Raw genomic sequence first — 26,553 nt, forward strand, 5'->3', positions numbered from 1 at the left:
CTTTAGAAATAATGGCAGGAGCAGCGTGTCCCGGCCGGCTGGGGACAGGTCACATGCCTGGTCATCATGGGTTGGTCGAGGCAGAAGCCCGGGGCTGGGCTGACACTGTAGAGATGTTGAGCCACTGTTTGTGAAGGCTGACCCTAAAAGCTGCCTTTAAAAAAAAGCAAAAAAAAAAAAAAAAAAAAAAAAAAGACAAAACTAAATAAACAATCACAGACGATCATATATCACTGGCGAAGATATTTAGATTTGAAAAAGCCCCAGAAAACAGAATGTGCTGCAATCTGTCCCTCACAGATAAACTCCGTTCTGGGTCCTGTAATTGTGGCTCTCATGACCTCTGATGGTAAATGGCACAAAGGTCAAAACTTGAGAACCATTATAGTTTTGCTGTTTGGGCTTTGTTTTTTTTTTATTTGTTTTAATGCTGATTCTCGGTCCAAGGAAATACCCACAAGAACAGAAATAACCCCAAATCCTGAAACCAGGCTCGATCCCTAAAATCATCATTCTTGTGATTTTCTTAATTCATTTTTTCATTCTGTTGGTTTTGTTTTGTGAGTGAACGGCCACGCTAGGTGAGTAGCTAACAGGAAGACGGAGCCAGGTAGAGAGGATTTCGGTGCTGTCCTCATGTGTCATGGAGGCAGTCTGACCATTGGGGGCTGTGTGTCACACAGATCACAAATATGAGTGATTGCTAAGTTCTGAGTAGGACATACCATGTACCCAGGGCCTCACAAGCACCGCGGGGCTGCCGAGTCACCAGGAGGCCTGCCTTGGGCAACTTGAGCCCCAGCGCTCATCACAGGGCCCAGCGAGAGGGAAATCGTGGCTTTGAGCTCATGCCTGGCTGTGTAACAGGTTAAAAGCACGTGAAAGCTCTGTGTGAACTGCACAGAGCTATCTGCACATAAGCTGTCTTTATTATTAGTTTCAAAATTCACATCCCCTATCCCCTGAGGTACCCTCCCCGTCCCAGAGTGGTTCCATGGAAGCCAGTAATGACCTCCGAATGGAAATGCCAGAGGGAGTTTCTTCTGATGGGTGCGAGCCTTGTTCACCCTTTCTCAAAGAAGTTCTCTCAAAAGCTTGGCAGGGTCTTGGGGGCCGGGGAAATGATATTTAGGGAAACGTACCTCTGAAAGACAGCGTTAGGCCTTATTCCACTCGATGTATGTCCTGGGTGGTGGTTGTTGAATGACTGAGCAATGGAGCAAAGGATAATTCTTTCCCAGGAAAGTTGCATCTACAATGGAAAGTTGGAAGAGTTACAGTGGTAAGAGCTTCAGGGGACCTGGCAGACATAGAAAGCCTTAGAAATAAATACCCAGGCTCCAGGATGCCCGATCACAAGTCTCATTTCTTCTCAGTGAGATCTGGGGTCTGGAGAAAATGTTCTCAGCGGCGAACAGGACAGCCATGAGAAATGGCCAATTCCAAAATGTCCTTTCCCCTTCCTTTCCCAGCTGTCCTCAAGAACGTGCAAAAATAAAGAAGTACTCCCACCACAAAGCGATTCCTTTTCATCCTAAGTAATCGATAGCAACCCTGGCGGGGCTTCTCTTACGCCACCTGATAATTCAGGATCAAGATGTGTGATCCCTCTAACGTTTGCTCAGGGAGATGACAGAGCTGGAAATAAAAAGTACACGGTCACCTATGTTACCAGGTGTCCCTTGATTGTGGCCAAGTTTGGGGACCCGTAGTTATCCCCCACAAAGGATCTGATGTTGGCTCTGGGCACTTTCTCCCGTGCCTTCATCCTGTGTTCTGGGGAAACCCATTTTTTTAAATTTATTTTATTTTTTATTTGTATGTGAGCGAGAGAGAACGAGAGTCTGAAAGTAGGGGAGGGGACAGAGGGAGAGAGGGAGAGAGAGAGAGAGAGAGAGAGAGAGAGAGAAAATCTTAAGCAGGCTCCACACTCAGCGCAGAGACTCATGTGGGGCTGGATCCCTCCACCCTGGCATCATCACTTGAGCCATAATCAAGAGTCAGATGCTCAGCTAGACTGAGCCACCCAGGCGAGCCAGCGGAAACCCATTATAATGCTAGCTGGGACCCTCCTACTCTGTCCCCCAGGGAGAAATTCCACGCAGGGGGAAAACAAGCAGAATAAAACAAAAGTTACACTTGCAGGCCTGAAGTGCCCCTCCCAGCTGCTCAGCACGCCCACCCCCTCCCCTGCCCCAAACTAATTGTAGCAGATGGACTGTAAGTTTCCTTGCACATTCAAAGGGTCACAGAGATGAGGTCTAGAAATCCAGCCCGTGTTTGACTGACATCTTCTGGGACTTGGTCCCACCCCCACCCCTAGTCCAGGACCTGATGCGAGATTGCACAGACTCGCTCCCCTCTCCCTTTGATATGGACCCTGTGCCTACACTGGCGCTAAAGAAAACAGTCAGCCCCGACTTGCCTCCTGCCCCTGCTGCTGTTAATCTGCAACGTGCCGCTGCCACGGCGTTGCTGCAGTTCAGAGTTGGTGTCATGGGGGGCAACATGGTAGGGGTTCTTTCTTCTTCGGGTTTGATACATCCTTCCTTCCGCGGCTCCTTGCAATCAACCACCAGGAAAAGGAGGGAAGCGGGCAGGAGGGACAGCGGGAGACTTCCAGAAATCTCTTTCCTCCCTTGCCTTCCCAAGTTGCCCTGTACTGACCCTGGAGATTTGCACCTGCCCCCAGTGAAGGAGTTGGTTACTTGCCCGGAGCCCTCCCAGGCACCACCCCCCTGCTCACTTCCCCCTCTTCCTGCTTGCAGCCTCTACACCCCCAGCCTCCCGTGGCTTCGCAGCCACATTCCTCGTCTCAGGAAGAGCAAGATGAGCTGACTTTTAGTGAGCTTTCAACGCGCTTCAGTCTACATCCCTAGTTGCCGCTAAACGCACAGACTCAACCAGTGGCTTTCCTTGGTATCATTTGTGAATCTAGAAGCATGAAGGTGGGTTCACAGATAGCACGTGGCATACACTTCTTTCTGTTAATAAATAATACTCGGGGAGAAATTGCTTTTTAATTTAGATTTTAGAACTGGTGTAAAAAAAATTTGTTTTTAACGTGCAGGCTCTCTACCTTCCTCTGGAGTCAAATTGTGTAAACCCCAAACTTAGAGCTCCTGCAGTTTATTAGTACAAGGAGAGGGGAGACACCCCACTCACCCACTCACCACCTCTGCCAGCATTAAATTATGCGAGCGTTTCCTCTTTGCCAACCTTGCAGACTGAAAGCAAGGGTTGTATGTTTGTATGTTTGTTCCTTTTTGCTGCTTTTATTGGAGGAATCGTTAGGGCTGAAAGGCAGGTGTGCACCTGTATTAGTTGGGCTCTTTTATGAGAGTACTTACGGGTGCTCAGGCTTTTTCATGGAATCAGCCCCCTCATTGCCAATTAATTTCACTCTGTTTCAGGGTCACAGATCATACCCCTAATCCTGACGGTTGTCTCGCCGATGGGGCAAAAACGTATAGAGGGCCAGCATAACCATTGCTTCTGTTGGAGAAAAACGACTCCAAGGGCATGTCCCACAAAAAGCAGACCACGGTTAGAGGCAGGCATAATTGCAGTCACTAAATTAGCAGGGATCTCTCAGCCAGGGGCTAATCTAAGCCAGACTTCATGTAACGTCAGGCCACGAGTACATCACAATTGCAATTAAAAAGAAAAGAGAAAAATCACCCTTGCTTCCCAAATGTTTATTTTGAACATAGCAGGTACTTAGTAATAATGTGAGATACTAAGGCATCTGGAAGAACCAAGAAAAGTAATTTGGGTTAACAGTCTTTGAAAGGCTAAAGGATTTTAAATGCATCTCCAGGACCAAGCCCGTTGCATGCTTCCTTTCTTTCTCCGACATCAGCCACATATCTTTTGCTACCTCTTGGTTCTTTTTTTTTTTTAAGTTTGTTTATTTATTTTGAGAGAAACCAAGACTGCACGAGCTGGGGAGGGGCAGGAGAGAGAGGGAGAGAGAGAGAGAGAGAGAGAGAGAAAGAATCCCAAGCAGGCTCCGTGCTGCCAGTGCAGAGCCCAACACAGGGCTTGAACTCATGAAACTGTGAGATCATGACCTGAGCCAAAACCAAGAGTCGGACGCTTAATCAGCTGAGCCACCCAGGCCCTCCACTACCTCTTGGTTCTACCCAAGATCTTGCACCCTGCATTGTCTCAACTCGTGTACTGCTTCATCTGGACCTCCTGTCACCTTCCATTACTTGGTTAACCTAGCCCTCCGAATCCCCTTGACAGGCCATAGGCCTTGGACCTTCCAAGTTGGATCTCTTCTTCTCTTTTTAGGTTCTCCTAATGTCCATCAGGCCCCGTGCTTCTAGACTATGCCCTAACACAGAATCTTTAATGCTCACTTCCACATAAAGGCAGGAATCAAGTCTAGAAATCCAAAACAAATATACTTTCTCAGTGGGAGGGTCAGGAGTGAATTTTTTCTCCTGTGGTCAACATGTACTAATTTTGCATTCAAATATATATATATATATATATATTTAGTTCAATTTCAAAATCCAATATACCAAACTTTGCTTCTCTTGACTTTTTAAACTCTTTTCACAATCCCACAGCCCCGGATTCACTAGTGCAATTGGTCTTTGAATGTGACCCTTGGGTTTTTTAAATCAAAGTGGATATCAGAGACTCGTGTTTCTACAGGTCAAGTCATATTGCAATGTTGCCAAGAGTTCATGTCTATGGGTGAATGGGAAGCCTATTTTTCACAGTTTTCTTTTTTTTAGGGACTACTGCCTTGATAAAAATTTAGGCCTTTTCTTGGCGGGGGCCTAGTAACCCTTCCGGCCATATTACAATGAAATTTTAAAAACTTGGCCAAGCGTTGGGCTTTCCTGGGATTTCACCTTTTTAAATTTTGGAATAAGTAGGCTATCAGCAAGGCCATGGACAACTTTTGATCATACACAGAAACTCATTGTAATAGGATTTTTTTTCTGTGTTAATTTAATGATTTAATAAAGACATTTGGCACATAAATAAGACTCTCGTAGACCAAGCATTTTTAACAATGAGAGGATTAAGATCAGCCTATCGGGGATATTAGTAAAAGTGTCTTTTCTAGCTTTAGTAAAACTCTTCCATCTGTTTAGAGGTAAATTCATTATTCTTAACTAAAAACCCTCCTGAAATAGATGTGGGGAAAAATGCTCTGCCCCTGTTATGAGACTTTCCAAACAAGCCTAAAATTGCTTAAAAACAAAAGGCAAGAGGAAAAAGAAAGGACCATGTCTCCAGATAATGAGGTCCTGCCTTTGTGTTTTATCTGCAGAACAGCACAGTTTGAAAAGTCTGGATCCCATTTCATTTGAACTGAACATAAATGTAGTGCCTGGAATTCTCCCAAATGAATAAATTCTTTGCCGATAATTTTTAAGTGAAGAAAGATCAACAGGATAGGGGCATGAGGGAGGATTATAGGCTGCAGGGTGTGTGTGTGTGTGTGTGTGTGTGTGTGTGTGTGTGTGTGTTTGCATTGAGCAAGACAATTGGGATAATTCTGGACATGATTATTTCTTTTTTCTTTCCTTCTTTCTTTCCTTCTTTCTATTATTTATTATTACTTTTTTGATGTGCTATGCTGCATTCTGTCTTTCTTTGTTGGAAAACTCCAGTAGATTTATTTCCCCTAAAAGACCCCTGCTGACTATTTGCTCCTGTTAATTCCTTCTCAGTTTTCCTCTCCCATCCTGAGGAAAGCAACTCGACAAACCTCCCTTCCTTACAGCAGCTTCTGATCTTTTTTCTCTGTTTCAGGAGGCTGGTTTCTCTCCCCTGGATGGTGGCCAAAATGACGCCAATTTATGGTGGGTAAGAATACGCCATGGACCATTTCTCTCTTTAATTTTCCTGCATTTGGTGAGGTCTTGCTGAGCACAGACTGCAGCTTCTGTACTGATGAAGGGCCAAAAAGCTGTAGGACCATCGCATTCACTCTCAGGACCAAGGTCACCAAAGGAAGAACTGAATGATTTGTTTATATAAATCTCTCCACCGATCCTTGACAAGTCTTGCAATGAACACAATTCTCTTTGGGGCTTAATGTTCTCATGAAGCTTCTTTGTTTGAAAAATGAAGGAAAAAGAAACAGCCGTTGAGTCTCCAACTTCTTTGACCACTGGAAGAAAGGTAGAGAAAAAGGAAAAAAAAATTAACAAAGAGAGGACACACGTCCCTCCTCCTTCCTTCCCCTCTCCCCATCCACAGGCAAAATCTAATAAAGATGATTAAATTACATGTCTTTCCTCCCATTGAAATCCACTGCACACTATTCAAATATTAGAACTCAGGAAATAAGGCAGGACAAGGTCCCTCATGAAACCTTAGAAGGCAGCACAGGGGTCTGAGCTGGAGGTCTGCCTGGCTGGGCGGCTCTAATTAAGAAATCACCCCGCTGAGCAGAACTTAATCTAAATAAAATATAAAAAGGAATTCAGTGAAAACCATTACCTCCTCCCCACACACCTCACGTCCAGAGCCTGCAGACTCTCCCTGCCAGTACTGGAGAGTTCTCTGTTGTTCTGTGTGCCCCCAGCACCATCAAATACAAAGAGGAAGCTGGTTCTTGTGCCTGCCTTTTGCTGTTTGGCCAGACTTTCGCAGGGCCACGGCAGGTTTAGTCCATGTTGTTTTGGTTTGGAGGGGAATAGGAGATGGGGTTTGATCAAGGATTGACTCCAGAGCTGGATATCTGGCCAACTTCCCCAGTGTTACTACAGTGAACTGCCAACCCACAGCCTCTCCATAGGTGACTGAGTTCTTCTAGCCTATCCATCAGCTGCTTTCGATGGAGTGGCCACTTGAGAGCAGAGACCAAGTCTGTTTAACTTGATTTTGGTCAATATCCTTGTGCTAGTGAGTCCTTTAAACTATATTGAGTCAGCCTCAGACCTCTGCTCCATTCAGGTCCTGGGCTATCCCTCCAATGGCGAGTAGCTTTATTTAGCCTTATTTCCATCTACACCCCATAGAAACCTATTTTGTATTCTCACTGTTGACCCCTAAAAGTGTATTATTGTGTCTCACACATCTGTGGCTTTGCACAGGCTGCCATGTCTGCCCGCAAGAGTGATTCTTAAACAGTTAAAAAAAAAAAACAACCTGTTGTGAGAACCGGACCCTCTCCCTAGCGGGGAAGAAACACACATATGCATATAAACACAGGTTTGGCAAACAATTTCAGGGGTACCTTAAACCCTCTAAGGATCCCGTAGTCACCAATTTAAGGGTATTGAAAGAGATTGTCCTTTCTCTCTTTTCTCTACTGACAGACACTCAAAGACTCTCTCTTCTGACCAAACTTGAGTCAGACTGTTCTGAATCCTCTTTCTGACCCGGCCCCAACCTTGGGCTCTGTCCTTGGATCGTTCAGTCTAGTTTCAGCAGGAATCCTGCTGGATCAGTTTTGCAAAAATCCCCCACCCTGGATATCTGATCAAATTCCTCATCCTGCACCCTGGATATCTTATCACCCTGGCCAGTCTTCAGCAAAAATCTTGTTGGGTTGGTTTAGCCAGAATCCCCCCAGTCTTGATATTTCCTCCTAGTACTTTTCCACCAAGGGACCCCACCCTGCTCCTTGGCTATGCATCTCTGCCAGCCCTTGTTGTATTCAGGGTTGAGTCCCCTCTATCTCCCTTTCTACAAAATCCACATTGCAGCAGTCTCTTTTGGGTAAAGTCTTCCTGAACCATCTTTAACAAGCGCCATGAATAATTTTCTCTCTAACACCTCCCATTTCAGGAAAACCCTTACTTATTCTCAAGGAGACCTCCACGAAGCCTTTCATCACCAACCCAGAAGCAGTTATGAACAGAATTCGTGCCTGTGTGCTCCTGACGACCCTGGTATGTGTGTCTAGAGTATCACGTATCATAAGGCGGTTAATCATTTGTTTGTATGTCCATCCTTCTCCGGAGCAGGGGTAGGCAAACGTCCTCTTAAAGAGCCAGACTGCAAATATTTTAGACTTTATACGTCATATGTTCTCAGCTCTGCAAAAGCAGCCATAGACAATATGTAAATAAATGGGCATGACGGTGTCCAAATAAAGCTTTACGGGTACTGCAATTTGAGTTTCATACCATTTTCATGTACCACAAAATATTCTTCTTCTGTTGTTTGTTCTTTCAAACATTAAGAAACGTATAAACCATTTTTATCTCATGAGCTATACAGAAACAGATGAGGGCAGGGGCAGATTTGATCCACAGGATGTAGTTTGTTGAACCCTTGTCTGGACTGAGGAGAGACCCTCAAAAGTAAATCTTACTCACTTCTGAGTCCCATGATCTAGTCTTGATTACCTCATTTCTGAGTCCTGTGATCTAGATCTTGATTACCTCAAAGGTAATTCATCTTTTTTTTTTTTTAAGGTTTTTTTAAGTTATTTATTTATTTTGAGATTGGGGAGAAGAAGAGAGAGGGAGAGAGAGAATCCCAAGCTCTGCAGTGATAGTGCAGAGGCTGACATGTGGCTGCATCTCATAAACTGTGAGATCATGACCTGAGCCAAAACCAAGAGTCAGACACTTAACTGACTGAACCACCCAGGTGCCTCAAAGGTAATTCATCTTTGAGTTTCACTGTCTAGCATTAACTGATACATAAATAAGTGAATAAATAAACAACTAAATGACCAAGGGACTACGAAACTTTCCTTGAGACAGATGTTGAATAGAACAACTATAAATATGGCTTTCGGGACCCTGTGGAGGCACCCTGTTTCTCCATGATTAGGGACATAACACCTTAAGTGGTTAGCTATCAAGTTTCCAGTCACAAATTCTGCAAGTCAAGGATCATTCCACAAATCACTGGGTAGATGCCAAAACCTAGAGAAGCCCAGTGTAGTCAGAAAACACCTCCTTTTGTAGAGAGAAGATTTCTTCCACCACTCCCTGCTTTGATAGAATCATGGCTTCTTTAAGCCTCACTTTAATAATCTCTTAACCTTTATGTGTAATAGGCAGCTTCTTACATAGCTCCCAGTGGTCCTCCCTGCTGGTCTAAAGACCCTCATGTAATCCTCTCTTTCTGAGTGTGGGCTAGACCTGATGACTCACTTCTAAACAATGGAATACACAAAAGTGATGGGCTGTCATTGCTAGAATTAGTTTATATAAGATGGTAACTTTGGTTTGTCAGCAGAATCTCTATTGCCTGCTCAGCTTGCATACTTTGATGGCAAACTGCCATGGTGGAGAGGGCCATGTGGCAAGGAACTAAGGGTGGCCTTCAGCCCACAGCTGGTGAGAAATTGAGCTTAAGAAACCATCAAGGAACTGAACCCTTCCAACAACCCCACTGGTGAACTAAGAAATGAAAATTCCTATAGTTGAGTCTTCAACTATAGACCCTACAGACCCTAAACCAACACTTTTTACTCTTATAAGAAAACTTGAGGCAAAGGATCCAGCTAAGCCATGCCCATATTCCTGACTTACACAAACTGTGCAGTGACAAATGTGGATTATCTCAAGCCACTAAATTTTGGGGTAATTTGTTACACAGTGATAGATAACTAATACATTTATCTATCTAAATGGATATATATTTATTTATTCTCCCCACCAAAATGTGAAGTTCCTCCAGGGCAGGACTTAAGTTACATCATACTCATCTTGCCCAATAAAACAAGTTTACAAACGTTTGCCAAATTGACCTATAGTTTGGGTTTCATTGAATTCAGTCAATTTAAACAACAACAGTATTGAAATATGTATCAGTGATAGGACAGAGTAGGCAGCTGGTTAGGGCAGAAAGTTTTTGAAGATCATGAGGGAAAAAAATATTTGAATTTGTACCTTAGTGTTACCCATTTACAGCTTAGACTTTCTTTTTTTTAAACAATTTATTTATTTATTTATTTTTTCAACATTTATTTATTTTTCGGACAGAGAGAGACAGAGCATGAACGGGCGAGGGGCAGAGAGAGAGGGAGACACAGAATCGGAAACAGGCTCCAGGCTCTGAGCCATCAGCCCAGAGCCTGACGCGGGGCTCAAACTCACGGACCGCGAGATCATGACCTGGCTGAAGTCGGACGCTCAACCGACTGCGCCACCCAGGCGCCCCTACAGCTTAGACTTTCAAAGGGTTTAGTTCATTTTCAAAAAAAGTCTTCCAAGTGGGTACCTCCTAACTACATGAGAGAGATCATGGCCCTCATTGACCCAACCATTACAACCTGTCCACTGGACAGTCTACTTATTTAGGCAATCATTCCCCATTCCTTTGTTCTGCATTGTACATGAGCTGTGAGAAATACTATAAAAAGAGAGGAAAAGATGGAAATAGCGGGAACTGAGGAAAAGTTGGAAAAGTGGAAAGGAGGAAAGAGGAATGAGCAGTGGGAAGAGAAGTGGCCAGAACACCCAGCCAGAGGCAGAGAACTAAGTCAAAAGAAAACGTCCAATTTTCCTGGCTCTGATCCTAAATATTTTGACACGGAGCTTAGCATTTATCAAAAGGGAAAAAAGGAAAAGCGGAAGTTGTCTTCCAAGACGTGTTGGAAGTGTTGGGACCCAACACTCTTGAAATTCCATGACCTAATTCTGTGCAAGGTTGCAGAAGAGAGATGGCCTCCCTTGTCTGAATGTCATGGCACTGGGGCCTCTGTTTTCTCAAAAGAGATGCCACTATCAGAGATTAGGAGTAGAATGCAGGGGATGTGGGGTGCTAGGCTGGATACCATGCTTGAAAATGTATTTTGTTTTATTTTAATTTTACTTTTATGTTTATTTATTTATTTTGAAAGAGAGAGAGAGAGAGAGAGAGAGCATGGGAGGGGAGGGGCAGAGAGAGGGAGGGAGAGAGAATCCCAACCAGGTTTGATCTCATGACTTGAGATCGTGACCTGAGCTAAAATGAAATCGGATGCTTAAGCAACTGAGCCACTAAGGCGCCCCAAAAACGTATTTTTAAATCACTGTGGATTCGCATTCTCTCTCTTACTGGTTGCTTGTCTTTGCAGTTAAGTCGGCCTTTCATGACTTTTGTAGACATTATATAATATATTCTTCCCCCTGCCCCCATCACCAACTGTTAGGCAGTCTCCTCCCAGAACGGGATGGGAGTTGAGTCAGCTTGAGCTGGAAAACTTTCATGCTGACATGTGAGGGAGCCAATTCTCAGCCACAGAACAAACCTAAGTTTTCTGCAGTTATCAAAGGACCAAATAGATCTCAAAAAGAAACCTAAAAATGTATGTTCAAAGGTCAAAACAATTTGAGCTACTTTAAGCCCATGTTCTCCTCTGTAGCGTGGGGACAATGTGTCCAACGGGGTCATTCTGAAAGTCAAATATGTGGAAAAACCTCAGTCTGCTGCAAGGTTACTGAACTCTTGGCATTTCGGGTGGGATTCTCCTTTGTTGTGGGGGCCTTTCCTCTGCATCACAGAATGTCTAGCAGCATCCTAGCTTCTACCAGAGAGATGCCAGTGGCACCCCACCACTTACCACCACTCCTCCCTCACGACGGTCAAAAATGTCCCCAGACATTTCCAGATGGAAATGCAGGGAGCACGCAAATCACTCCTGATTGAGAGCTGTTCTGCTAGCGTTTGGCATATTGTGATTGTTCCATAAATATTAGATGGCATTTTTACTATCATTAAAATCGTCACCAACATCAGCATCAACTGGCCACGGTAACAGCTCCTCTGGCTCACTGCATTCTTGAAATAGTGGCTGTCTGTCTTCTCCCTTCAAAAGAAGGGGCCGAGAAGAGGCAAAGCTCTGACGTTGGTAACAATCCAGAAGTAAAACCTACTATCTCCTATGAAGTCTCTTTTCCTGGAAGGAAAAAGGGCCGCCATTTTCTCAGGCTCCAACCAGGTACCTTCCTTAGCCTCACAGTTTGCCAGACGCCACAGATTCTTCCGCTGGCGTCAATATTCCAGCTGTGGGCATGACCGGTACAATTGGTGCTTAAAGCAGATCTTGGAGGTTTTCCAAAAGAACCATAAGAAAGGAAGGAAAGAGATGTTCGCGAAGAGCTGCCCAACAGAAGCGACTCCCTTTGCTGTTTTTGTGGTTTTGTGCTTATTTGGGTTCACAGGTGTGTTTTTTTGCCCAAATTGTTCTTGCAAATTCTAACAGTTTGCTTTAGGTGTTTTGATATCACACTGTTTTGAAGGTACAAATGTTTTTCATGGCATGTCTTGTGTTAAGTGTACAAACTGAGAGGTGAATGTTGGTGACGGGATGGAGGGCAGTATTCCTCAAAGTTTTAACCAAATAGATGCTAATAGCACAGGGAAGTGCGAAAAGATTTCTGGGAGTCTGGTTGCGGCCGGCTGAAAATACATTTTTTTTTCCACCTTCTATTTTTATGTTTAGAATCCATGCACACTTTACTCTCGATGCTATTTTTGTTTTCATTTGTTTCAAGGTAAATTTTGTAAACTGACTCTCAGCATTGGGCCCTTTTTGTCTGGTGACTTTTACTACTTCCCCTTTTATTTTTTTATTTTTAAAAAATGTTTATTTATTTATTTTGAGAGACCGCATGCAAGAGACAGAGCACACAGGGGAGGAGCAGAGAGAGAGGGAGACAGAGAGAGAGGGAGACAGAGAGAGAGAGAGAGAGAGAGAGAATCCCAAGCAGGCTCCGTGCTGTCAGCACAGAACCTGACCCAGGGCTAGATCTCATGACCTGAACCAAAATCAAGAGTAGGACGCTTAACCGACTGAGCCACCCAGGCACCCCCTTACTGCCCTTTTCAAGCACGCATGATGCACTATGAAGGAAAGATCACCTGAGAGGATTTCTCGGATGAATTAGACTCATGCCGGCCACCCTTCTTGCATGCTCAACACGCCTCGTCAGCTCATGTTGACGGCCTCAACACAGAGAAATCCTTTTTGAAAATATTCATTTCAGTGTCAACCTTTCTTCCCTCTGATTTTAAGTTGTTATAATATTTTAAAATCTAAGAATGACTAGGGAAGAGCGGTGTCTGTCTGAATCTAACGAATGTCCTTGCGTGTCCCAAATAATATACTTCCTAGTAAGTGTTAGATTCCATATTTATGTTTTACAATAAAAATATAAACAAGAGCTGATTACAGCCTCCCCTAAGACCCTAGTTATAAGCAACTTGAGGACAGGAAGCTTATTCATTTTCCACTGCGGTTGAACTTAGAAGTTTAGACATTTAAGACCTTCCAAAAATGTATGTTGAACAAAACTAAGAATGAATGCGTGATTGTATTTTTCTAGTTCATTTCTATGAGGTTTAGCTGATCTTCATATTTTGGCAAGAGCACGTTTTTATGATGCCTTGTCGGTGCTGTGCTAGTACAGCCTATGTGTCGTCCGCAGTTGTTGGCTCATCCAAGGCCCGGTCACTGAGTCTCCCTTATTCACCCTGACCTCATCCACGTTCTTCAGGGAACCAAGCATCAGACTTGGCCCATAGTGGGCAATTTGGAAATGTGATGGAATGAATGTCTTTGCTGCATAATACAAAGAACACAGGCCAAGGAATTTGGGGAAAAGGTGATCAGTAATAGTATATAAGAGCCAGCTCTTCTATACTATGTACCAAAATACGTATAAGGTTAGATGAAATGTTCATAGAGGGGGTGAAAATCATCTGATGAAGAGTGGTGGGCAAGTCTGGAGGTTAGGGAAGGACCTAGACCAGCCGAACAAATATTGCCGCCTCATTTTACTTTCCAGGGTGCTGGGTCGATGTCTTCTGGAGGAAGATGGGAGCACGACCTTTTTTTCTAGGTATCTGTGCTTCACCAACTCCTGTCTCCAGGCAGAGAGAAGGTCTGCCTATTAGGAGGAGAGTGTGCTTGCCGGGTGGTCAAGCACTGAATGAAAAATCATAACTTGTGTTAATAATGGGGTGGCCACAGGCCAAGGCTGCTGGGCTTTTTCACTTGTAGTTGCCATCAAAATGAAGACAAGCCAGCAGTCACCGAAATTGGAAGTGATAACATTGACTGAAGGCAAAGTGGGCTGGCTGATAGAAGTAATAATGGGAACTGGGATCAGAGTGGGGACCTGGGTAGGACTCAATAGAACGTGGTCGTATGGTGTTGCCTAGACTTAGTCAAATACCAGGGGCTTTGAGCACTTTCCCACAGTTCACTTCCAACTGGGAAGTTAGAAAGTAACACGGAGAGCTCGTATGCTGGGCACTGCTTTACAGGAACAACAGGTCGCATGGAGCATTGTTTCATGGACCCTTTGGGCTCACTCTTCACAGCCCCAAGTGATCGTCCTATGAGGCAGCTGGAGACCATGTTTAATGGTCTCCATCTTTTGACCAGTTAAATGCGTGAACTCCCCACTTGACAAAACCCATCCAGGTATGACAAGAAGACAATAGTTTTTGGGAGAGGCATTGGTTACACACTTTGATCGAAGAGTTGTAAGACCACATTACCAGCATCTAAATAAAACTCAGTTACAAATACATGATAAACGACTGGAAAATCTTCAAGTGGATCTCTCAATCCAGGCATGACCAATTTTTCCAGGAAGAGTGAAGCTGCAATTAGACGGAAAAAAACTCAAGAGAAAAATCCTCCCGTTAGTGAGACTTAGCATAATGGGAGATACAGCACAAGAGGTGTTCTAAGCTGACCTTGTCCGGGGCCAAGGTCAAGATACTCAACCTGGCATCCATAAAGCAGGTCTAATGGCATCTACTACATGGTGTTGTTGTGAAGGTCAAATGACATAATGTATGCAGAATGATTCATCAAGGGCCTGGTACACAGTCAGCATATAACAAATGCTTGATCCACGGGTAAAGCCAATATCCAACCCCACTCCCAACTTCAGACCCACATTTGGACTCAATTTCCACCATCGGCTCTGATAGAAAACCACTAACCAAGATGGCCAGACCTGCAGAAAGCCAATGGAACTTTCCTGCAAAGCCAAGCTACTGTTCATGGAAGATAATGAACTATGTCTTCACCACACGAGTCTACGCGATGCGGGGAACGCTCCCCATAGGACTCTTAACCAACTGTGATTTACCTGCTGCGTATTTCCACCACCGAAATTTCTCCCTTCACTTATAATAACTGTCCTCTCGGTAGCTGGGGGCCAGCGGGCTAAGAAACAGGAGGCGGTTGGTGTCAGCCTCCTGAGCTGCCAACTGGAGATATTTTTCTCAGGTTTCTGGGTGGGTTTTTAAGCCAACAACCTTGAAAAGGAAGCAGAGCCAGCATGCCACAGGCATCTGGGACACAAGGCCTACACAGTATTTTTGAAAAGTCAGTATCGCTCACTGACGATAAAGGGGCATTCACTGTGGGCAAAGCCACTCCACAGGAGTGGGTGGAGTTGGGGCCACCAGGCAGGCCTCGGACTGAGTTAGCAGCCAATTTTCTTTTTCCACCATCTCTAGAGTTGAGTAGGTGCCAATACAGCTAAAAGCTTTTGGAGACACCCATAGACACAGATAGCGAGCCCCCCGTTCCCCCCCAACTCCCGTCTTTTCCATGGAACTTAGCAGCAGCTACCAGGGGCGTCATCACAGAGCATTAATTTTTTCCTTTGCCTGGTTTCCCACATTCTGTGACCACCTCAGAGTGTGCCAGGGAAAATACTGAGAGCCTAGGTAAATGAAGGGGAACCCAGCATTCACCAGTCTGGCCTTAAAATAGCCGGCGGAACGCCCCCATCCCAGAGAGTACACAGGCGGCAACTGTTACCTAGTGTGCTCAGAGCACCCGCCCACCCCACCCCAACAGCTCACCCCGATTCCCGTGAAAGCCTATCTCAGAGAGAGGATGAAGGAATAGCCAGATGACTTGGCTGTCTCTTTCCCTTTGGGCCCCGTGACTTGGGCGAATACTAATGAGCACACAGTGACCTGATGCAAACCAGCGCACCCACTGGGCAGGGTGGAGACCTTGGTGGAACGGACGTCTGGGCTGGTGGAGGCTTGGGCAGAGCAAGTGGGGAGAGCCAAGAGGAAGGGTGCTCCTGGAGGAGAGTGGAGGCCTTGGGAGCCACAGGACACACCCCAGGGTTGGGCACACGGGCAGAAAGAAAAACGTCTCCATGCCGGACAGCCTGGGACACAGCCGTACAACTTGCTGTGTGTGGCAAGGTTGCCCATTCTGGAAGGTGCGCCTGCAGCGGGGAGGGGCCCGCCACGGAGAGAAGAAAGCAAGGAAGGAGGGGAGAAGATACTGCGTGTGGTGAGAATAGGGAAGTACGTAGAGCCTACACTGCAGGCGCCTCGGCTCGTCAACGTTCTCTAGGCGCTCTCCGTGCAGTTGCCAGATTTAGCAGCATGTCTGGTTAAATTTGAGTTTCAGATACACAACAAATAATGCTTAGTATAAATACGTTCCAGGTAATATTTGAGGCATAATTATACTAAAAAAATATGTGGTGCTTATTTGGAATTCAGGTGTAACTGAGTGTTCCATATTTTACTGGCAACCCTAGCACCCCCTCAACTAGAACAAAGACGGTCAAGGGCAGAGATTGTGTCTTCCATAGCCTCTTTGTAAAACCTAATGCGGTCCATTCTACATGCTACTTTGCTATGTAATGTCGTGCAGAAGGCACGCTCTGCAATCTGACTGTCCTAACTTCCCCTATTATTAGCCATGTGATCTTGGGCAAGTAACTTGCTCACGATTTCCCCAATTTTCTCATCTGCCAAATGGGTAAAATGGTAGGTGCCTGCCTTAGAGGATTGTTATAAAACCCTTGCACAACCTTTTACTGTGTGTGCTAAGCTCATAGAAAGTCCTCACTAAGTGTTAGCTATTATTAGTGGGTAATGAGGGCATGTGATAGAAAAAAAAAATCTCATGGGTGTCAGAGACCCACCTGAGCTGACCATCGGGCTTCTTCAACCAGCTTTGTGAGTTTGAGAAAGACTCTACCTTTCTGGGTTCCTTTTCCTTAGGGTTCCAAGATTCCTTCAGATTCTAAAATCCCACAATTTAAATAGATTGAATGGATGGGAACCAAATGGAATAACAACCATGTCAATAGAAACGTATAAGGGGGTTAGAAAGTAGAAGTGTGATAGGGGATGTTTCATTGGTCACAGAGAAGAGTCTGTCCCCAAGTGCAACACTGGCCTTCTCAGGGCTCTGATTGTAGGAAGGCTGGGTTTCAGAGACTGAGGCAAAAGACAACCTGTGTGAGAGCAGAGTATTCCTGCCTCAGCTAGGACTTAGACGAAAGGATCCTAGCATAAGGCCAAGTGGGGGAGCCTTCCCAGTAGGCAGCCAATCCAGCTGCAGTAAATAAATTCATGTCAGCCCAGTGCCAACACATCACAGAAACCATGGTCCCCACTATCCACAATAGTGGGGCCTCTTTTGGGGCCCAGAGTTAGTTTTCAGTGATTTGCAACATTTTGACATAATTTCAAATCTCACTGGTGACCTTTATAGCTATGTCTCACCACCTCTGGGAAATTATCACTTAGTCACAAAGCAAATATTTGTCCCTCTCATGTAATTCTGAGGAGAGGATGGTTACCGAGAGACCAGCGATAGGCAGACATCCTCACAGAGGTGGTTTCCTTCCACAGGGCTCTTTCCTGTTCCAGGGGATGGAGAAGAAGAGGGTCCATTGGTGGCACTACTGACAACATGGATTCACAGAACAGTGGGTTCAAGAGTCCTTGGAGAATGATACAATAAAGAGAACAAATAGCCCCCTGCCCCAGAATATTCACAGTGCACCTGAGAGGCAAAATCTTTGTTTGATGTAGCAATGACTTCAAAGAGTCTGAACATCATACACAGGTGCCAAAAAATATAAGGCAGATGGAGTGCATCTGGGTTAAATTGACAAAGAAGGAGCCAAATGGGCCCAACCAAGATGTGAGCTTTCAATGGGTATGTGGATAGCGGGGGAAAAGGTGAGAGTCTTGAAAGAATAAAGAATGTTCTAGGCACAGATGAAAAGTTTTCAGAGCATGCCAGGAAACGGGCATGAACGGGAGCCTAGTTATGGAGTCAGACTGGAGTTATGGAGTCAGCCTAGTTATGGAGTAAGGCTTCAGGATGGGGGTGGGCCAGGCTCTAGCCTCATTAAATTAGCTCACAGGCCATATTGCTCCCAGATAATTGGATTATCTATTGTTTTTCCTACTGTGCTGTGATTTAAGGAGATCTGTGGAAGCATTGAATGGACCACCAGTTTAAAAACATTTCCTCCACCAACTTGAAATTTCATCCACCAAATCATGTTGATTAGATATCACTGGGGGCATATAAATTCATCCACTGTCTGTGGAAGGCAGTATGGCAATAGCTCGAGAAACTACCAATCACATTCTCTTCAAGCAGCAATTCAACTTTTGGAAATTTATCCTGAAGATACACTTGAATGTGGACCGGATTTTTATTTCAGCATCGTGTACAAAACCAAAACGTTTGAAGCAGCCTAAAGGCCCATCACAAGGGGACTAGTTAAATCATGTATGGTGTCAATACATTCACAGAATCAGTGAAAATTAACAACAGATGTAGAAGTTCCCAACTAATAATGGGGCCATCTCTAAAATAAATTGTTTAAAAAAAGTCAAGGTTGTGAAGTAGGCTGCCATCAGAATGCCATAAGCCTTAAGAATGAAAGGGGCTTCCAGGAAGTAGAACATAACTCTCCCCATTGAGTATGGGATGCATTTGGTGACTTTCACCAAATGATTTCCAAGAATACAGTATGGAGGCAGAGGAAGCAACTTTACAGTGGAGAAACCTGGCAAACACGACCTTGCTCAGGAGATCAAGGGTCACATCCCCAGTGATCAGTCATGTGGACACCATGTATGCATGATGCAATGATGAAAACGCATGTCACCGCTTAGGTCATCCTCCCCCAAACCCATACCCCCTGGGTTAACATGAGAAAAACACCAATCTGACTCAAATTGAGGAGCATTCAATGACCCCCCCCCCCAAAAAAAAAAACTGTCAAGATCATCAAAACAAGGGAAGTCTAAGAAATCATCACAGACTAGAAGGGGCTCAGATGAGATGACAACTGAATTTAAGGTAGTGTCCCAGATGAGATCCTGGAGCAGAGAAGGGACTTTGGAATGAAACTAGTAAAATCTGGTAAACTCTGAAATGTAGTTAATTGTAATGTCCTTACCTGTGACAAATGTACATAATAACATAAGGGGCTCCTGGGTGGCTCAGTCGGTTAAATGTCCGACTTCCGCTCAGGTCATGATCTTGTGGTTTGTGCCCCCTGATTCGGATTCTGTGTCTCCCTCTCTATCTGCCCTTACCTCATCCGAGCTCTGTCTCTCTCTCTCTCTCCCTCTCTCTCTGAAAAATTGAAAAAAAAAAATATGTTAAGGAGAGGGGGACTGGGTGATGGCACACATAGGAACTCAGTAATATCTCTGCAACTTGTCTTTAAACTTAAAACTTTTCTAAAATAAAACATTTATTACAAATTTTTAAAAAGGTAGAGATAATATATTTTGCTCACATATGCACAAAACGTCTGTGGACAAAAATAGGCCGTAAACTAGCAATTTCAGTTGCCTGCAGAGAAGGAGCTGAGTTACTGGAAGAGAAGATTTCACTATATGCACATGTATACTTTGACTCAGAGGTCATGCGAATTTGCTACCTCTTTTAAGATGATGACATTTATGTTTTATAAAAACAAAACAGAATTTTTAATCCATGTTAAGTTGTTTCTAAAAGATGCCTTCATTTTGAAATTCATTTTGTAAAAAATGCATTAAATCAGTAGGCCCCAAGCGATTTATTAATTTGAATTATTCCCCATAGTAATACGTTGCGTGGCCCAAAAGTTCAAAGCTCCAAGGAGAATGGTCCTGGGGACATGGGAGTTTTGAGGGAAAAGGGAACACTGGGTAACGTTCTGAATATGTGATATTGCCTAAGAAGATCCCGAGTGCCCAAATGACAAAATGAAAGCACGGGGCACCGGACAGATGGTGGGAAAAAGGAGAGCTAAGATGCCTGGAGGAACTGACTCCTTCTCACAAAGACTAAATTTGCTGCATTAAAATATATGAGATGAGCTCTCCCTCCACTTCCCAATAGACTGTGTCCCACATCTTCCCAGTTCTGGAATGAGCCTTTCTCTGCCTTTTGGCCCTTAAGCAAGAAAAATGTACTAGACAGTTGGATGTCTAAGGGGCACTCTGGACCCTTTGAGAGCTGACTCTGGAGTCATTCTTTTGGCCCTACCCATCGCCCTCTTGTTTCAGCCACCACTTGGCAAAAGCCAACGGGAGCGAAGTGAATTCAAATTTGACTTCATGAGAGAAACCGAGCCGTTCAGGTCATGCCTGAAGCCTGAGAGAAAGGACACAGGATTAGCAGGTCACTGAGCCAGCTGGAGGCAAGGCGCCAGAAGGACACCCACCAAGAGAGGCAGGGAAACGGTTAATAACTCACGGTGACACATTAAGCCAGCTACTCAGGGGCTGGAGCTTGGCTGATCGTGAAGTCAAAACAGAACTGTCGGAAACTGGGAAGGCACTGTCACTTTTACTGTATTTTCCACACGTATTTTTATTTTATTTTATTTTTTTTAATTTGGAAATGTTCGTGGGGAGCTGGAACACTCAGGCTGAAGAACTCCTGGGGTCTGAGAAGGAAGAAACTGTGTCTCTGCTTGGATCTTAATCCAGTTCAGACCAGCAGTTCCAGGGGCATCAGCCACTAGTGGCAGTTAGGTGGCCTCCCGCTGCCAGCCCTCATCGTCTGCCCCCCCCCCCAAACACACCCTGTCCTGTGGAAACACGCTCACCTCCTCTCCTTTTCACTGCCCTCTGGTGCCAGCATGCAACCTCCTGCCAAATTACACGAACAGCGTGCTCCATCCACCACCACACCAGCCTCCTTGTACTAAACCCAGCAGTTGCTTAACGGGGAGCAGATGGAGAGGCGGGAAACACCCCCCAAGTGGGCACTAGGGAAACCTGGGGCTGAGAGGCGGAGTGGAATTAAAATGCTCTGCGCTTACCCCAATTGATATGTTGGCAAGGACCCTGCTTTCACAACGCCTCACATGTGAACGACCAGCCTGTGGAAATTCACTAAAAGGAAATAGTAGGGCTCAGGATGTTTAACGTGATTATGTGCTCCGTTTGGGGGAGAGTGTAGGAAATTGGCACGCACAGTGACAGAGGCACTGTGAGGTTTACCTGCTCTTTGGATCTTATAACCCTTGAGATTCTTGTTCTGACCTTCTAGGCAAAGGTATTTACCAAGTACTTGCTTTATAAATTACAGGGAGAATTCTCATCACAAGTGAACATTTAAATAACATTTTCTCCATGAGAGGACATGTCTGCATCATAGACCAGTCTTGCAGATTAATTTCACTCCTGACAACTGGACTTTGACCTTATATACGAATATGTTCACCACCCCCCGCTGCCCTACAGGTGCGCGCACACACAGTTCATTCTGTAGGGACATCCCCACTTAGCATCTCTGCTCCAAGTGTGAGTTAAATACCATCCATTCCGGGGCACCTGGGTGGCTCAGTTGGTTGAGTGTCTGACTTCGGCTCTGGTCGTGATCTCATAGTTCGTGAGTTTGAGCCCCGCATTGGGCTCTCTGCTGTCAGTGCAGAGCCTACTTCGAATCCTCTGTCCCCCTCTCTTTCTGCCCCTTTCCTGCTCACATTCTGTCTCTCTCTCTCTCTCTCTCTCTCTCAAAGGTAAACATTTTAAATAAATAAATAAATATCATCCATTCTAAAAAAGAGAGAGAGAAAAAGAGAATGGTTTTACTGAGCGAATTTTAGGCGAGAGAAAAATGGATAGTCTGCAGTGTATGCATGAGCAGGAGTAAGCGTGCACACAGCCCTCCCTGCTTCTCTTCCCTCTCGGCAAGAATTTCATTTGCTTCTGAGGTCCCCCAAAGGGCACTGGATCTGATAACCCCCAAACAGCTGCTGTTCAATTGGCTCAGCCAGGGAAAAGTTTCCCTGTAATTTGGCCAGAGCAGTTGTGCTCTGCTTACCGGTTCCTTCGTGATGGCTTGGGGCTAATGTCGTGGGTCATCCATCGCAGACCTTATCCACCCGGTGGAAGTTCCCTGACCTATCTCATGGAATAATGCAGAAACACAGTCCCCCATTGTTCTCTGACTTGGGTATTGAGGGGAGGGGGAACATGCGAGCGCACAAAACCTCCCTCCAAAAGATTAGTGCAATTATTAGCCAACAGTAATGGCTATAAGCCAATCTGCTCTCAACTCCTCCCAAGCACCAAGTCACCTCAGAGCCTCTTAAAGCCCCAAACACAAGACTGTGTGTTCTCCTGCATTTTGCCGTGTTGTTCTCGAAGGCTGCGGGGCCATTGCTTAATGCTGCCCTTACCCACAAGGCTAATAAGCAGAGAAAGAAACAGTGAATAATGCACATGGCTGAGCCCCGGGTCCCCATGCCCCCATAAGTCTGTGAAAGGCAGATGTCCGGGGCCAGACATCACTGGCAACCGCTTCATCCAACGTTGTGCCGGCAAAAGGCTTATAGAACACAGCAGTAGATTGTGACTTGTGGTTAGTGTTAATGGTAGAACTCTCCAGAATGATGTACTCTCTCCCCCTTTCACCTCATATGAATAACAATCTCTGACCTCCGTACTACTACATCCTGCTGGCCATTCTGGAATAATGAGTATATATTGGGAAAGGAAATTAAAGTCTATTCCAGGGCTCTGTATACACTGCAAACATATTTTAAGCGGTGGTCTCAGAGAACACGAACTCTTGTGTTAGCCTACACTGACACATATATGATATATGTCAATAAAGTCCGTAATACATCTTGTGGATTAAATGCAGATAATAGTGAGAGATACACAAAGAAGAAAATTTGAAGGACAGAAAGGTTGGTGATCCATTTACATAATACCAAAGCAATCAAGTGATTGCATTTAACTTACGGATAACTAAGAAAAGAATAGGCCGGCTGAGTTCAAAGACAGCTGGTCCAGTAACTCTGTGAATATTCTACTCAAGAGAATACCTATGTGTATAAACAAATATAGAGGTGAACATCGCCTGCAGAGGTGAACTACTCAATCATTACTTTATTCTTCAAAAGGTTACTGAACCCCTACTATGTTCCCAGCACAGGTGAAGGCAAGACATTTACTAGCTTTCTCTTAGAGCAGCCATATTAAAAGCCCCATTACTTCCAGAGAAATCAGTGCCATTTGGAAAACACAGGCACAAAAAAAAAGTCTCAACGCTGAGCAAATAAAAAGGAAATTTTCTATGAGACAACAAATCAGGAAAGCTTTCAACCATCTATTGTTCATTATCGAGCAGATCAACATACGTTAAACTTTGTGCATGTCTAGGAAATGCGTAGATGAGGTATTACATAGAACCCCGTTCCTACGAATTAATACTACGTGTTCGCAGTAGGATGCTCTCCGAAAAAGGTCTGTTGAAAAATCTGGAGCATCAGCCTAAATGACCAAGCCACAATGACTCAATGTTCTCCCATAAGATTACTTCACAGTCCTGTACGCACACCTAAATAGAACCAGCACTATACCACTGTGTTGTATACAGCTCCCACAGCGCATATTTTTATATGCACACGCACACACACAGTCTTTCTCATCTAGGAAGTTTCGGGTTTTAGTTAAACTCCAGAAGGGCTCCCCTTTGTAATAACTGGAGGATGACTCCTGATGAATCATTTTCAAAGCTGACTCCCAAAACGGAGGTTAAAAATAAATAATAATCTGTAATAATAAAGAAATCATAATAAAATAAAATAGAAAGTAAAATAAAAATTACTACTACTACTACTAATAATAATAAATGGGCCATTTGGGAAATGCCTAAAATCCCAAGGCTAAACATATTGTATCAACTTACGAGTGCCTAATCCTATAGACTGCATATACTGAACCACTGTTTGGCATTACTCACTAATGGAAAGATCGAAATGAATACATAGATGCTACGACAGTTTGCCCTTTAGGACGTGCAGATCTAAGCCCCTGCTGTAATCACACTGTGTATATTTGGTACGGGCATTTTTGAGGCTCAGTAAAAGCAGGTCTTTGAAGGATGCATGTCACATCCTCGGATGTGTTCCTCCGCGCACACGCGCGCGCCTGCGCACGCGCACACACACACACACACACACACACACACACACACCAGCCTTCCATTCCCGTCTGCAAAATTGAGATAATTTCATTCAGGTCTGTTATGAGGTTATATTCCCAGCAATGGTGCTTGTGATCCAGGAAAAGAAGGACAAATAGCAGTGCGAAGAAGAGCTAGGCTCTGATGACGCACAGAGCCCCCAAACCCTGGGGTCCCCGCTTTCATCCTTACTCTTCCACTCAGGGGCCGAGCCTGTAGGAGCCCAGCTCACCAGCACCTGTGTGCGGATGAACTTTCTAGGCCAGGGCACCGGGTACCAACTCACGAGAGAAACCAGATCCACAGCCGGTGCCCACCATTCACTCATCTAAGCTCCTTGTCTTTGAAACCGGACAGTTCTCTTGTGCGCTTTTGGCAAGTCTTGCAAATGGAAAGCACAGGGCAAGTTATAGAGAAAGTGAAGGCAGAAGGCAGAGGCCTGGCCAGGAGCAAGAGGCTCATGGCGAGAAAGCTTGCCTGTCAGAAGACTCATGCGTGCTCCCCTTCACCCACCATTGCTGACTATCCTCCCAAATCACATGAGCCCACCCAGCTCATTCCTGCCCGAGGATACGATCCCCGCACAGCCGGACATGCCTCTCATGCAGCAGGTGGCCAGAAAGGACTCCGCTGAGAGATTGTCCCACTAGTGCCTAAACCGTGGCAAAGGACAGAAAAAATAAGAGTCACAACTGAATCAACGTCAAAGGGGGGCGGCGGTAGTCAGATTCAACTCCACGACGGCTTTTTAACCCGGGAGGCTACTCACCTGGGTCTGGCATGAGGACTGACAATGGAACTCAAGTCAAAATCCAAAATCCAAAGGAGCAAATCCAAGGGTCTCTACTCTGCCATCTTTTCCTGTGTCCCTTAGGTTAGCTGACCAGGGACACGGCCCTGATGGATTCGGCAAGGTTCCAGAAAGGGAGAAGGGGGTCTAGCCTCATCCCACCACCATCTCTCCGTCCCGGCCCAGCTTTTGGAGCCGAAAGCACCAGCGACGGTGTGCAGAAGCCTCGCTCCCGACATTGAATGAGCCCACAGAATACGTCAATCTGATCTTTTATAGTGCTTTGTTTATTACCAGTGTGCCCTTATTTCATAAGGGAACCGAGAAAGAGAGAGAGAGAGAGAGAGAGAGAGAGCAGGCATGTTGAAGATGACTATTAGTAGCAATCCAAAGACAGCTTTTCTTAAGCTTCATTCATACCAGCAAATGTGACCAAACAACCTAGCAATTGTTCTCTCCAATGTCACCTCTCTGTATGGGCCGCTGTGCCGATAAAACCCGGCTCTCTAGTTTTTGCTCCCCGGTGCCCCTCCTAAAAAAAAAAAATTGCCGTGTTATCCTCCAGATATCTCCAGAGAAATCGAACCAACAAGGAAACCTTTTCTTCTTCTCCCAACCACCCCCCCAACTCGTTTTTTCTTTCTTCTTCACGCAGCTTGAACAATTTGGCTCTGTTCTGGGTGCATTCCTGTGGCCCATTCTCTTTCAGTCCCCTGTGCAGGCCTGAGGACGGTGGACCAGGAGAACACAGGCCCACATTCAGACCCAGGACGGCACTCAGTTTGGGGGGGCGGGGGGGAGTGAACCAAATGTACCTATGATTGTTACACCACCAACTTAATACCTGGGCAGAGAGACAAAGGCTCTTTAGAAAAAGTCCGCGCTGCTGGTTAACCCATCCCCCAACCCGCTGGAGTTCAAAAGATAACAGAAGCTGAAAATAAAGCAGTAACTTGATTAACGTTTTCCAACTCATTTCAGGAGCTATTACAAATGATGACCAGAGGACTCACTGCTAGCCCTTTTTGATGAAGAGCCTGTGCTCGTACATGGAGAGAGTCTTTTCCTCCTTGCGTGTGTGTGTGTGTGTGTGTGTGTGTGTGTGTGTGCGTGTGTGTGGACAGGTGCGTGTACACACACAGGCATCCAGTCCTGGACAAAATGATCGATATTCTCAGAGCCCTGCCACCATTTCACATAAGCAGAGGCGTAACCACTGCTTGGAAAGTCCCTGATTTGAGGGGAAATCTACAAAATGAGGAAGCCCTCTCGACATGAACCCTATTTTGTTCTTAACAAAGGGTAAGTGGGTACTTTAAAGTTTTTGTTCCTGTGTTGATTTCTGTTCGGGATCCCAGAATTCGCACTTGCCCAAGGAAGAGGATGGAGGCCTTAGAATTAAGTTCTGATGATACAGGAAGGGGGGGTGGTGGTCACTGTGATCTAAACAAATCGCAGATGTTTATAAAAGGATCTCTCTTCTAAATGGGGTGGGTGCCAGGCCAGTTATATGCAGACTTCAGACTTGGAGACAGCACCTCGTAGCGTAGCCCTCAGCTCCATGGTCCCGAGCCAAGGTTCTTCATTAAGAGGAAGACTTTTTAGCCAGCAG

At 45.1% G+C, this 26,553-nt stretch overlaps 1 long non-coding RNA gene across 2 annotated transcripts; it reads right to left on the reverse strand.

Annotated features, from left to right (window-relative positions):
* Positions 1–5: 5 nt before the first annotated feature.
* On the reverse strand, positions 6–25,392 carry LOC147574509 (uncharacterized). Of its 2 annotated transcripts, XR_015244271.1 has the most exons (4): positions 24,921–25,321; positions 5,738–6,142; positions 1,143–1,252; positions 6–154 (listed from the first exon to the last, which is right to left on the reverse strand). It is a non-coding gene; the product is annotated as an uncharacterized LOC147574509 (long non-coding RNA). The 2 variants fall into 2 exon arrangements; XR_015244270.1 differs by lacking the exons at positions 6–154; positions 1,143–1,252 and having other exon boundaries at positions 3,684–6,142; positions 24,921–25,392.
* Between the last annotated feature and the right edge of the window lie 1,161 nt (positions 25,393–26,553).

This window comes from Puma concolor, chromosome E1, assembly GCF_028749965.1.
Source record: "Puma concolor isolate L17-30 chromosome E1, mPumCon1.1.hap2, whole genome shotgun sequence".
Taxonomy (NCBI): Eukaryota; Metazoa; Chordata; class Mammalia; order Carnivora; family Felidae; genus Puma; species Puma concolor.